Consider the following 11748-nt stretch of genomic DNA (forward strand, 5'->3'; position numbering starts at 1 on the left):
TTCCGGGAACACAAAGCAGATGCTTCACTTTGCTAAAGAACCCCAATTTGCAAAATTTGTCTGAGCAGTCCATGGCTGAAGTGCATACTCAGTGGTAGAATGCCACAAACCGACCAATTAAACCGGCAATCAAGAAACCTCCTACTCCAAGGATGTTTATAGAACAAGAACTTCAAGAGGTGGTTCAGACCAAGATCAATCAGCTTTTGGACACAAAGAATTAATCAAAAAAGCAATTGAAGAAGCGCAAGAAGGGGACTGACTACCGTATACTTGGGCTTTCAATCTTCTTTTGCATTTGCAAGAAAGCATAAAAAGCGTGTGCATTTTAAAGGACTACCTAGTTCTTATTCCTCTTCTTCTGACAGTTCTTCTAGCTCTTCCGACTTGAGCGAGGAAGACAGAAAGGGCAAAAAGAGAAGCAAAAAGCAAAGCTTCAGAAAGAGCAAGAAAAAGGAAAAGAAACTCAGATTCAGCCCACATTTCAGCATCTGCATTTTCAGCGCGTCGTCGTTGCATCGTCGTCATCGCCGTCATCATCGACATAGAGTCAGAGTTCAGCAGATAGAAGATTTGCTAATTTCAGCCATTAGAGTTTTCAGATTTCAGCCTGGGCCCTGTCTCGTCATGGTCATCATCGTCGGCAAGTCCATAGCATTGTAGAGATTTGTGCAATCAATAGTAGACCACTCTCGCCATAGAGAGTGGGGCCTTGCGAGGAGGGTTTCATTCATAGTGTCTTTCACTTTGTTTGTGATCATTTTCACTCTCTCACCAAAGGAACGGAACGCTCTCCCTTCCGTAAGTAAAAGGAACCCTTGAGCATAGTTCAAAGCACTCATCTTGAGCAAAGTTCAACATTCACTTCTGCTACACCTTACATTGATATCAGAGCTTTGACAGTGTTCTGTATCACTCAAGGAAATAACCACATAAATTTCTTTTGCTGGTTGCGGTCACACATAACCCAAGTCCACTTGGGCGTGTCGATTCCTAATCGTGTTTTTGTAGAGTGACAGGAAACCCAAGAGAGAAGGGCTTATCAAGCCTCCCCTTGTTTCTCTTTTCACTCATTGAGAGCGGACTGTGCACTTAGCGTCCGGCCAATCAACGTGAGGTCAATAAAAGCAACCTTGGTGTGAGCGCAAGGCCGCCAAGGGGTACGCCCACGGGAAAGAGAAGAGCTTGGGTAAGAGAAGATCCTTCTCTAACACAAATTGCAAGCTAAAGAAGAACCTCAAGAACCCAAGAACTGCAAGACCCCAAGTTCCTCGTGAACTTAAGAACCCAAGACTTCAATGTATGGTCATTACCCGAAGCGGAATCGATACTTTGCATGGAGGTGATGAGCATGGCAGTGGCGAAGAAGAATTTTCCCCACCAAGAGGTTTTTCTGACCCTCCCTTTTGTCCATCTACGCCAAGGATTGCACCAAATCCTATGGAGGCTTTGGTCAAGTCCATGATGGACATGATGTTACATCAAGAAGTGCAACACATTACCTTGGAGCGTGAGCGCCAAGAAAGACATGATTCCTGGGATCGCAAAAAAAAGAAAAGCAGAAAGAAAGGCCAACTTCGAGCGTGAGCGTGAGCAAGCGCGCTTGGCGGCCGAAGAAAGAAAGGAGGCGGCCGAAGAAAGACGAGCGGCCTTGGAGTCAGAGCGTGAGGTACAAAGAGACCTATGCATGGAAGAGTTGGTCCGACAGGTTCTCACCTCGAAACCTGAGCCGACTAAAGATGTCGGTGGTTCATCCAGTGACGCAAGCCGAGATTCGGACTCCAACAACCCCGTCACCGAGAAGATCACGTTCAGTAAGTATGATGGTAAGATGGATCCTAGTGCTATTCATTCTTAGTTGCATCAATTTAATGCTTATTTTGCGACAACTAAGAAGATAGGAAATAGCAAGGTTTTGACGACAACTATGTACCTTGCCAGTGGTGCCATTAATTGGTATCACGCATGGCAAGAGGCACAGTTGACCGCGCACCTAGAGGAAGCCGAGGAAGGCCGACTGCCAAGACAAGCTCAAGGCGCGGTTTATGCCACCACAGTACCTAGCCCAGTTGAAAGAGGATTGGCACAATCTCAAGCAGAATGGTATGCCGGTCATGTCTTTTTCTAACCGTGTTTTGCAGCTCGACACCCAATTACGCAAATCGGATGATGAGCGCAAAGAGGCTTTCCTTTTTGAGTTGGACGAATATATGAAGTTTGTGTAGAAGTCTTCGACCCCGTGGATCTCAACAAGGCAGTAGCAATTTCTCTCTCCCAAATGATGAAGCACAACAAGGGAAAGCCTAAGGAAAACAAGACCTCTCCAAGTACCACTCAGATTTCTCAGAACCCGCAGAGCGGTAAGAATGGTAACTCTTTTAACCAATCTTCCTCTAGTCTCTCAGAAAAGAACTCTCCAAATGAACATAAGGGTAAAGCTAACACAATTGCTAAACCTAAGCTCACTCCATATGAAAAGGAAAAAAAAAAGGAATTTTAGGAGGATACATCACGTCGGAAGAACAAAAGCATTTATTCTAAGGAAGATAGATGTTATCATTGTCACATCAACGGTCACATAAAAAGGACATGTCCTAAGATTGAATCTAATGAATATAAAGAACCCACAGAACCCACGTCCTCTGTCAATGCAATAAATGAGAACACGAGTGTGACCCAAGTTTCTTATGATCGTCCCATTGATGAGGCACTCATTAAGTGTTATGGTCATGTGAAGGGTCAGAGTTTTGTCATATTGTTTGACCCAAGCAGTATGCATGATGTTATTAGTGACTTTCTTGTCGAACGAGGCCGCTTGGAGGTTAGCAAGACATCTCCTTTCAAGGTGTCGGGCTTCCCTCCTGGTATGGACTCTCTCATCACGCAAGAGTGCCTTGATGTTTTGTTCAGTGTTGAACAAGTGTCCTTCTGTAGGAAATTTGTAGTATCTCCTCTCTCAGGATGTGATATGCTTTTAGACATTCGATGATTTCGTGAGTATAACCCTCTCATTGATTGGGCAGCTAATACGTTCACTTTCAATGCTAAAAGTGACTCTCCCATTGTCATTCTTGGGGAGCAAGTTGTTCATTCTTCATCTCTCATTTCTAATGTACAAGCGAAGATTCAAAAGAATCAGGAGAATGAGACTCTCAGTCTTGTCTTCTCCAAAGCACAATACATGATTTGCATGATCAAGATGTGATTATTCACAAGCATGATTATTTGCATGATCAAGATGTGATTATTCATAAGCATGATGATTTGCAGGATAATGATGTGATTGTTTACAAGGACGATGGTTTAGTTGATACTTTGTCTAGTGAAGCTAACCTCATTGCAGATTCAATCAATCACGAAAAACCAATCTTGGCTACCGAGTCGAGGTCCCAAGAACCCCCACAAGAAGTATTCTATGTTTGATTGATTAGTCAGCACATTGTTCGAGTGTTTCATTCCTGCTTTTCTATATTTTAGTCACCGTCCTTATGTGATCCCTTTTCATAGGCATGCCATTTTGCACGATAAACACGATTCACTCATGAAAGAGCACGGATGTATGCGAATTACTCATGAAAAGATGAAATGTTTGCATTCAAGGAATTCACATCCCATGTCTCTTCCTTGGCATGACATAGTATCTGAAAGAGCACAAGAAGGATTGAGCATCAAGCATCTGCATTTCCATAGTGATTTGCCACAAGAAGGATATACAACCCCCACTAACTCTTCGCGAAAGGGCTAACTATCTCAAAGAGGGGAAGTGTTTTGGTAGCGCGGAACAAGGGCACATCTCCACAAAGTGCCCCAAAAAGGCACAACAAGGACATACTAAAGACAGGCCAGAGAGTTCTAGAGCAGTAGAGAAACGTGGCAGAAAACGCAAGATGAAAGCAGGACTGGTACTGGATTGCATAGGAACCGACCCAAGCGAGATAGATGAAAGTACAGAACTTTGCCGAGCTTGGGTCAAAGTGAAAGATCAAGAAGCCCTTATCTTTTTCGATGGAGGAGCCAAGGCCAACTTCATTTCACCTAAATTGGTGGCGCGATTACGCTGGACAAGATGGGGCCACTAGCAAAAGCAGTTCGCCTAAATGGGATGTAGCCATTACGCCTGTCATTGGCAAACTTTGTTTGCATTGTCAGGGATATTAAGGACACGAGGACGTTTACATCATGCCTTTGGAAGGGTGTGACGTCCTCCTAGGGATCCCTTGGTACCATAAGAACAACGCCGTGGTCGACTATTGGGCCAAGAAAGCAACTTTGACAAATGAAAAGGGCAAAAATTGTACTTCATGTAAACTAAAGGGCGAGTCCGTCCCTATTGATCGGCTTCGACCATTTCCAAATCAATGAAATCCAGCCTTTTTGTTTGCTCGATCTATTTGAAAGGGTTGAATGATGAGAACAGAACAAACATGTCTGAACTTGACAAAGAACGCAAAGATTTTCTCCACACACATGCTGCTTGTTTCTCTGAAGGCCTACCAGGCGATTTCGCCCATCTCGTCCTGAGGATCATACTATTGATTTGATTCTTGGAAGCACATCACCGAACCGGCCATCTTACCATGCTAGTCGAGCCTAGAATGAAGAGATCATGAACCAAGTAAAAGAACTTCTTGAAAAGGGTCTTATCCAGCCGAGTACTTTACCCTACTGCTCTTCGGTTTTGTTGGTATTAAAGAAAGATGGATCTTGGAGAATGAGCATTGATTATAGAGCTCTCAATAAAATCACTATCAAAAATAGATTTCCAATACCAAGGATCGATGATATTTTTGACCGACTTCAGGGATCCTCTTGTTTTAATAGGATTGATTTGAAAAGTAGACATCATCATATCAGAATCACCCAGGAGATGTTTACAAGACAGACTTTCGGACAAGCATTGGTTTATACGAATTTTTGGTGATGGCTTTTGGACTTACCAATGCTCCAGCGAGTTTCACTCGAATGATCGATAGGATTTTCTGAGAGCACCAATCTTTTATCGGAGCTTTCTTTGATGATAGTATAGTTTTCTCCAAGGATGAAGTAGAACATTGACAACATCTGCTACAGGTCTTTCAGGCATTGCGTGATCATTAGTTATCAATGCCAAAAACAGTGAATTTTCTTACCAGAAATACACTTTCTGGGACACATTGTCTCAGCAGCAGGAGTACGGATGGACCTCGCCAAGATTGAGACTATCCGTGATTGGCCATATTTGAAGAGTGTTCATGAAGCTCAAAGCTTCTTGGGCTTGTGTTCTTACTACCAGTGGTTCATTCGGAAGTTTGCAGAGTAGCTTCCCCTTTGCACATATTGACTCAGAGAGGAGTCCCTTTCTCTTGGGAACCGAGAGAGGTTACTGCCTTTCAGACCCTTAAGGATAAATTGACTACTGAACCAGTGTTGGCATTACCAGACTTGAAAACACCATTCGAAGTTTATTGTGATGCTTGTGGTCGTAGTCTTGGAGTGGTCTTAATGCAAGAAGGCCATGTGATTGCCTATGAAAGCCGATTGTTTTCAAGGGCAGAGTTGATAGCATAGATTACAATTCTTTCAAGAGGGGATTATGTCACAAATTGGTGACGTGGCAGAGCCACCTGGACACACACACACGGCTGATTGGCTGACCCTACGGATAGGCTGTACAGAATCCCGCTTTACGCGTTGACATGTTGATGTGGCAACGTACGGATCTCCGCAAAACGCACTGACTGTCGTACGGATTTTCGGCAAATTATGTTGACTGCTTTTGACAGTTTTTGAAGACGAGTTGCTTCTGGGAATTAAAGCTTTTGAGTTTAACTGCTTTTGGACTCCGCTTTTGGCATCTCTTGTAAGAATAAATAAGCCCCAAGGGCCTCATTCTGCAGAGCATTTGGACGCATAGTCTGAGCGCGAGCACCCGGGGGCTCATTGTACTTTGTTCACAGATTAATATAAAAATAAATAGTAAAAGGGGCACCAGTCTTTGGGGAAAATCTCTTTTGGCACGGAACTATGCGGGGCCGTGTCGATTCTCTTGTGACCTGTGAATTATTTTGAAATGAATCTCTGTTGTGTCGCGGTAGAATCTTGACTTGGGGTGTCTAAGTTTGTTACTGAACCTGACAAGGTGATTCTAGCCAGTGTGGCTGGTCACATTTATAAAAGAGAGGCCAAGGCCTCATTTATATCTATCGACCCCCACTGGCAGAGTATAAGTGGTTAGCCCGTGAGGTTAGCAGTGTGCGAGGTCACCTCGAGGAGGTGAGGTCAGGTGATGTAGGATGCTTTGTCCTACAGGTGCACGCCTGAGTCCTCGGACATTACCCGAGCACAAGTGGTTAGCCCGTGAGGTTAGGAGTGTGTGAGGTCACCTCGAGGAGGTGAGGCCAGGTGGTGTAGGATGCTTTGTCCTACAAGTGCACGCCTGCGTCCTCGGACATTGCCCTGGCACAAGGGTGTTGTCAGATGGTGGCTAGGGTCGGATGGTTCGTCTGACGTGTGTCTACAGGCGGTCTGTGTAGCCAAAAGATCATCTCCGAGCATTTGTTTCATGGTATCAGAGACGGCTTGAATGCAGGAAGGACCATGTGCATACTAAAGATCGTTTCGAGTCGAATAACTTCAATTTCATGTGATTTTATGGTTGATTGTTGAAACTGCTGATTTTTCTTCCCGTTCTAAGCGTGCAGGTGAAAACCATGCTGCTCTTACTGAGTTTTGGTGAAAATAATAAGTTTTTTTAAAATTGGTTATTTGCATCCAAAATCAGAAAATTAATCATTAATTTACTGATTTATAATAAAACTCAGCACACGATGTTTTCTTGATCTCTCTGTGTTCTTCCTTTGTGCGAGGCATAGAGAGAGAGAGAAAGAGAGAAGAAGAAGAATAGAGTTTTAACATTGTAGGAAACTATCCCAAGAGACCCTAAAGATGTATCCGACAAGGAGAGTTGAACTCAAGACGTCTTATTTCAAGAGGGAAATGGCGTAGAGAGAGAGAGAGAGAGAGAGAGAGTAGAGAGTAGTCGCATCGCTGCAGCGTGGCAAGAGAAAGAAGAAAGAGAGAACGAAGAGAAGAATCTGCAAATTGGAGAACTGTGCAGTGCAGCATCCAAGGTGGACTGCGTTTCGTGCGAAGGGCACAAGCGAGCACTTCCCGAGTCCCTCCACACGTCCTCACATGGCTTGATTTTTTACGCTACCTCTTGTTAAGTGGCCCTTTTATTTTGTAAATGGCTAGGACACTTTGGTATTTTTTAAGTAAAAGTAATGGCTAGGACACTTCGTATTTTTTAAGTAAAGTATAAAATATAAACAGAGCACTTAGAGAGACTCATTTTTTGAGCTCCTTGCTTCTCTCCAAGGCCTTTTCTCTCCCATCCACTAGCGCTCCCGCCATCAACCTGCTTGCCCTCGGATTCTCACGCCAACAAGGAGAGCTTCCTAGAGTTCAACTTTTTGTGAGCGAAAAGTGCAAAAAAAGCTCGTTTCCGCATGAAGCTTCCAGTTTTCCACCCGGTTTTGCCATGGATTCCCCAAGTTCGGATGCACAACGTGAAGACGCACTTGGTAACATTCCAATTCCGTTGATGCAGCAGACCATTGTGACAGAGGTATTATTGTGCCAGGTAGGTCTCAGTGGATTATTATGCACAAGCTGAGTTTTGGTCACATATTGTAGTCTTTGCCGCATGCAGAGCAGTGGTGTGTTGGGGAAGACTTTAACATGTTGGAGGACCATCAGACAGGATTGGAGGTAGTCATTCTATTGTACCCGAGCTAAGTTAGCAGCCTTGGATCGGTTATGTATGACCTTGAGGATTTGTGATGTATGGCAGCATGCAGGTTTTGTGCAGCCTCCAGACAGCCTATCTTTCTCTCGCTTTGACTAACGAGTAGGAGTGAATTTATCTCGGATAGATCACTTCTACGAAAGTGACCAACTCTGTGACATGGAAGGATTTGTTTGCATTCTCACGGGGACTTCTTTCTTAGATCATGCGCCAATGATTCTTACTGTTACAAACAGACAGAGGAGTGCGAGTGTGATGTTGCGCATTCTCGAACGATCTTGCTAGATACAAAGCTCAGGGAGAGAGTGAGCACTTTGGACAGAGAGCTTGGGCACTCAGGGCACTCGTGCTAGTAGAGTGGCCACTCGACTTACTCTCAGCTTTTAGTCGTTTCTTCCTCCAGGAGTGTGCAGCTTGTTTGGCTACAGCCAAGGAGGAGGAGAAGCGGCTTCGACGAGGCATTTGTTCCCTATAGCGGATGCAAGAGTGCCACCTTGACAGTCCTTTGTTGCAAGAGCAGACGCAACAGGCTCGACAAGAGTTGATCACCATTGAGGAGCGGTGTCATGAGTTTGCCTTTCATTGACATATATCTGAGTGGACCCGGGTGGGCGACAGAGTTATTGGTGAGTTCTTTGAGATTGTGGGTCCTTACCATGCACGCACTAGTGTGTTAGCTAGTTGAGGAGACCTGATGGGTATGTTGCTTCAGAGCCTGAGGATATGCACGCAGTTGCTACTGACTTTTACCGTGAGTTTCTCTCAACTGAGCATCAACAGTCAGAGCATCAAGGAGCATTCAGAGAGCAGGTATTGGTACAGATGCCTTGCCTTGTTACTAAGGAGATGCCTCTCCAGCTAGAGGAGCTTCATGAGGCCCTCAAGACACTTCCCCGAGGTAGTTGCCTAGGGGAGGATGGTTTGACTCCCAGTTTTTTCTTGGAGTATTGGGAGATGCTTAGTTAGGATCTATATAGTTCCTATCAGCACATCTTGCACACGGGAGAGATGCCTGACAGCTCGAGTGAGGGTCTGATTTACCCGATTCCCAAGGAGGGAGGTTCCTTGGATGAGATTCGGCAGTGGCAATCCATCACTATTCTCAACTCATCCTACAAAATCTTAGCAAAGGCTCTAAGTTTGAGAATTCGGCCACTACTTGAGAGTATTTTACATGAGACTCAGACAGATTTTGTCAAGGAGTGAAGTATCCTTAACAACATCTTTACCTTCTGGGAGGCGTCGGCCCCCGCCCATCTCTTAGGAGAGAATCTTGTGATACTCCTTCTTGACTTTGAGAAGGCTTACGACAGAGTTGACGGGGATTTCCTGGAGGGAACTCTACGCAGGATGGGCTTATGAGATGCTTGGATCAGAGGGGTGTCATCTCTCTACAGATGCGCGCACAATTAGGTGCTCTTGGCAGAGGGAAGATGGAAACACTTTATGCTTACACGCACGGTCAAACAGGGTTTCCCTCTTGCCCCTTTCGTTTTTCTCTTCTATGCTGAGGTGATGAGAAAATTCTTGACTTCAAGGAGGTTGGTTTGCGTGGTCTAGAGCTCCCTATTAGGGGAGATGAGTTGATGGACGTTGAGTTTGCTGACGACTTACGCTTGTACTTGGAGGGTCATGAGGCCAATCTCCATAGGTGTTAGCAGGTTCTTGAGGTGTTTTATTGTGCGCCACGGGTAAGCACTGATCAACTGGAGAAAGAGTGTGGCTTTTTGGGACGCCTGATTGGTCGTTGGGCAAGGGCTTCAGGTGGATCCCCCCAGCAACTTCTGTACGATATCTGGGCTGTCACGTGTAGGCCTGGATTTGTCTCCACAGTAGTAGAGTGTCCCCCTCCTCCTATCTATTAGGAGGAACTTGCTACATTCTGCACGGCTCTCTTTGGCTGGGAGAGTGGCAGTGGGCAACCAGGTGTTGTTGACTACTATGTGGTACATCACGTCTTGTTGGACCTTCTCGAGTTCTTGTATGAGCCAGCTGAAGAGGCTGATCGGGAACTTTTTGTGGTCAGAGCGCGACACCTAGTCACCTAGGGCCAAAGTGTCCTAGCAGGTCCTCACTTTACCATGTTGTGAGGGAGGGCTAGGGATGATCGACCCACCATGGCAGAGCAGAGCCCTCCTTGGGAAACTGGTGGTGAGCGGACTTCTTCTAGGTGAGGAGCTCTTGCTGCATCATATTCGTGCTCCGGTCCCTCCTATTGGCGGCCCTTAGAGCGCGTCTATCCGGTGGATTTTCGCATAGATGTGTCAAGTCGGTCATCTGAGCAGGATTTGGGAGGACCACCTTGCTACAAGTCTGCTAATGTCCTCGGAGCAGCTGAGGAGTGGCCTAGAGCAGCATCGTCCCACTTGCATGGAGGAGCGCTTGAGACAACCTCTAGTTTGGAACCCCATGGTTAGCACACAGAGAGGCCGCTGGGTTGGCAGCAGGCCTCTTGTTTCTTGGGGTCCCATGGCAAAGGGTCTAGCCTGCATGCTTGGTGACTGGCTACATTTTTTAGACCTTCCTGAGGAGTTTTAGAGCGTCCATCTATGAGGCATGAGGGGGGTTGTAGAGCAAGTGTCAGGATATTACAGAGGCTATACCGGCTGAGTGGCACACTCCTCTTGAGGCCGCAACTCCCAAATAGATGGGGGCCTTCACTCGCTCAGAGGTCCTCATTGCCGTTGGGGCTTGCTCGGAGATAGTTCCCCCCATGTTTTTCGAGATTCAGGGGGAGGGTTGGCTTCACAAAGTCTCAGTAGAGGCATCACATGTTGCAAAGTGCTATTTCCAAAGAGTTCGAGTTGTGGGCATCTGTGGTGGGAGGACGAGTGCAGTGGGACCCAAGAAAGTGGTTCGGGTGGGATCCTTTCTCTTGAGCTAATCACCCATCGACTCCTTTTTTCTTGTACATTGCTCGTTTGGGGCGACACATACTCATAGTAGAGAGAGAGGCTCGTCTAGTTGCAACACTTCACTGGCAAGAGGAGGGTCTCACAGCCGAGTTCTTGTCAGGTTTCTAGGAGCGGTTGTGGGACAGCATGCAGCCGAGGAGAGTCTCTATGTTTCAATGGCTGGTATCGCACAAGGATACAGCAATTGGGACTTGGTTGGTACACAACAGCTTCTCGGCAACATGTGTAGTGTGTGACCATCGTGTGGACAATCAGCGACATCGTTTGTGGGACTGGCCCATGGCACAACAGGTTTGGCTTCTGGTTCTCTGGGTGATGTGAGCCTTCTCTACAGCCCGACAATACACTTGGGGTGGTGCAGCTTGGTCCCCTCTCCCGGACCCAGCCCCCCACTTTGAGATGGCTTCCACCGACACAATGATTGCGATCGAGGAGGGTCGACCTACACTACAGCTTTCCATAGAGCTCATCCCCCAGGAATGGTGTTGGGAGCTCATGTGCGGCCTGACACTCTGGTTCATTTGGCGGGCCCGTTGCTTTGGCATCTTCGAGGCTCTGCCTGTTCCACTGGCAAAGACTGTTAGGGACATTTGGTTGGAGGTGTTACACACAATCGGGGGTTAGTTTGAGATACTTCAAGGCAGATCCGACCGCATGCGGGAGCACCCACGAGAGGCTTTTTGGCAACTATAATGCCGAGGGCCTTTCATCAAGATGGTTTAGGGTGCGCCAAGATGGCACTACCGGCCACTAGTGTGGCTTTTCCCTCCTCCCATCCAGTGATTTAGTCCCCATTGTACATATATTTTTCTCACTGGGTAAGTCTCTCCATGTTTTCTGTTGTAGCCCTCTCTCGTAGAGGTGGTTTGTAGTCTTTGGGCTGTTATCATTAACTAATGGAAGGATCTTTTTTCTTGCAAAAAAAAAGAAAGATACGGATATATGGAATCATATAGTTCTTGACTTGAAGCTCGAGCTAGCTAATTACAAAGAGAACCTGAATTTCCACATCATGCGCTTGGATAGAGAAGATGTTTTTCTAGAAAT

The sequence above is a fragment of the Adiantum capillus-veneris genome, chromosome 21 (assembly GCF_014529385.1).
Source record: "Adiantum capillus-veneris isolate H3 chromosome 21, ASM1452938v2, whole genome shotgun sequence".
Classification (NCBI taxonomy): domain Eukaryota; kingdom Viridiplantae; phylum Streptophyta; class Polypodiopsida; order Polypodiales; family Pteridaceae; genus Adiantum; species Adiantum capillus-veneris.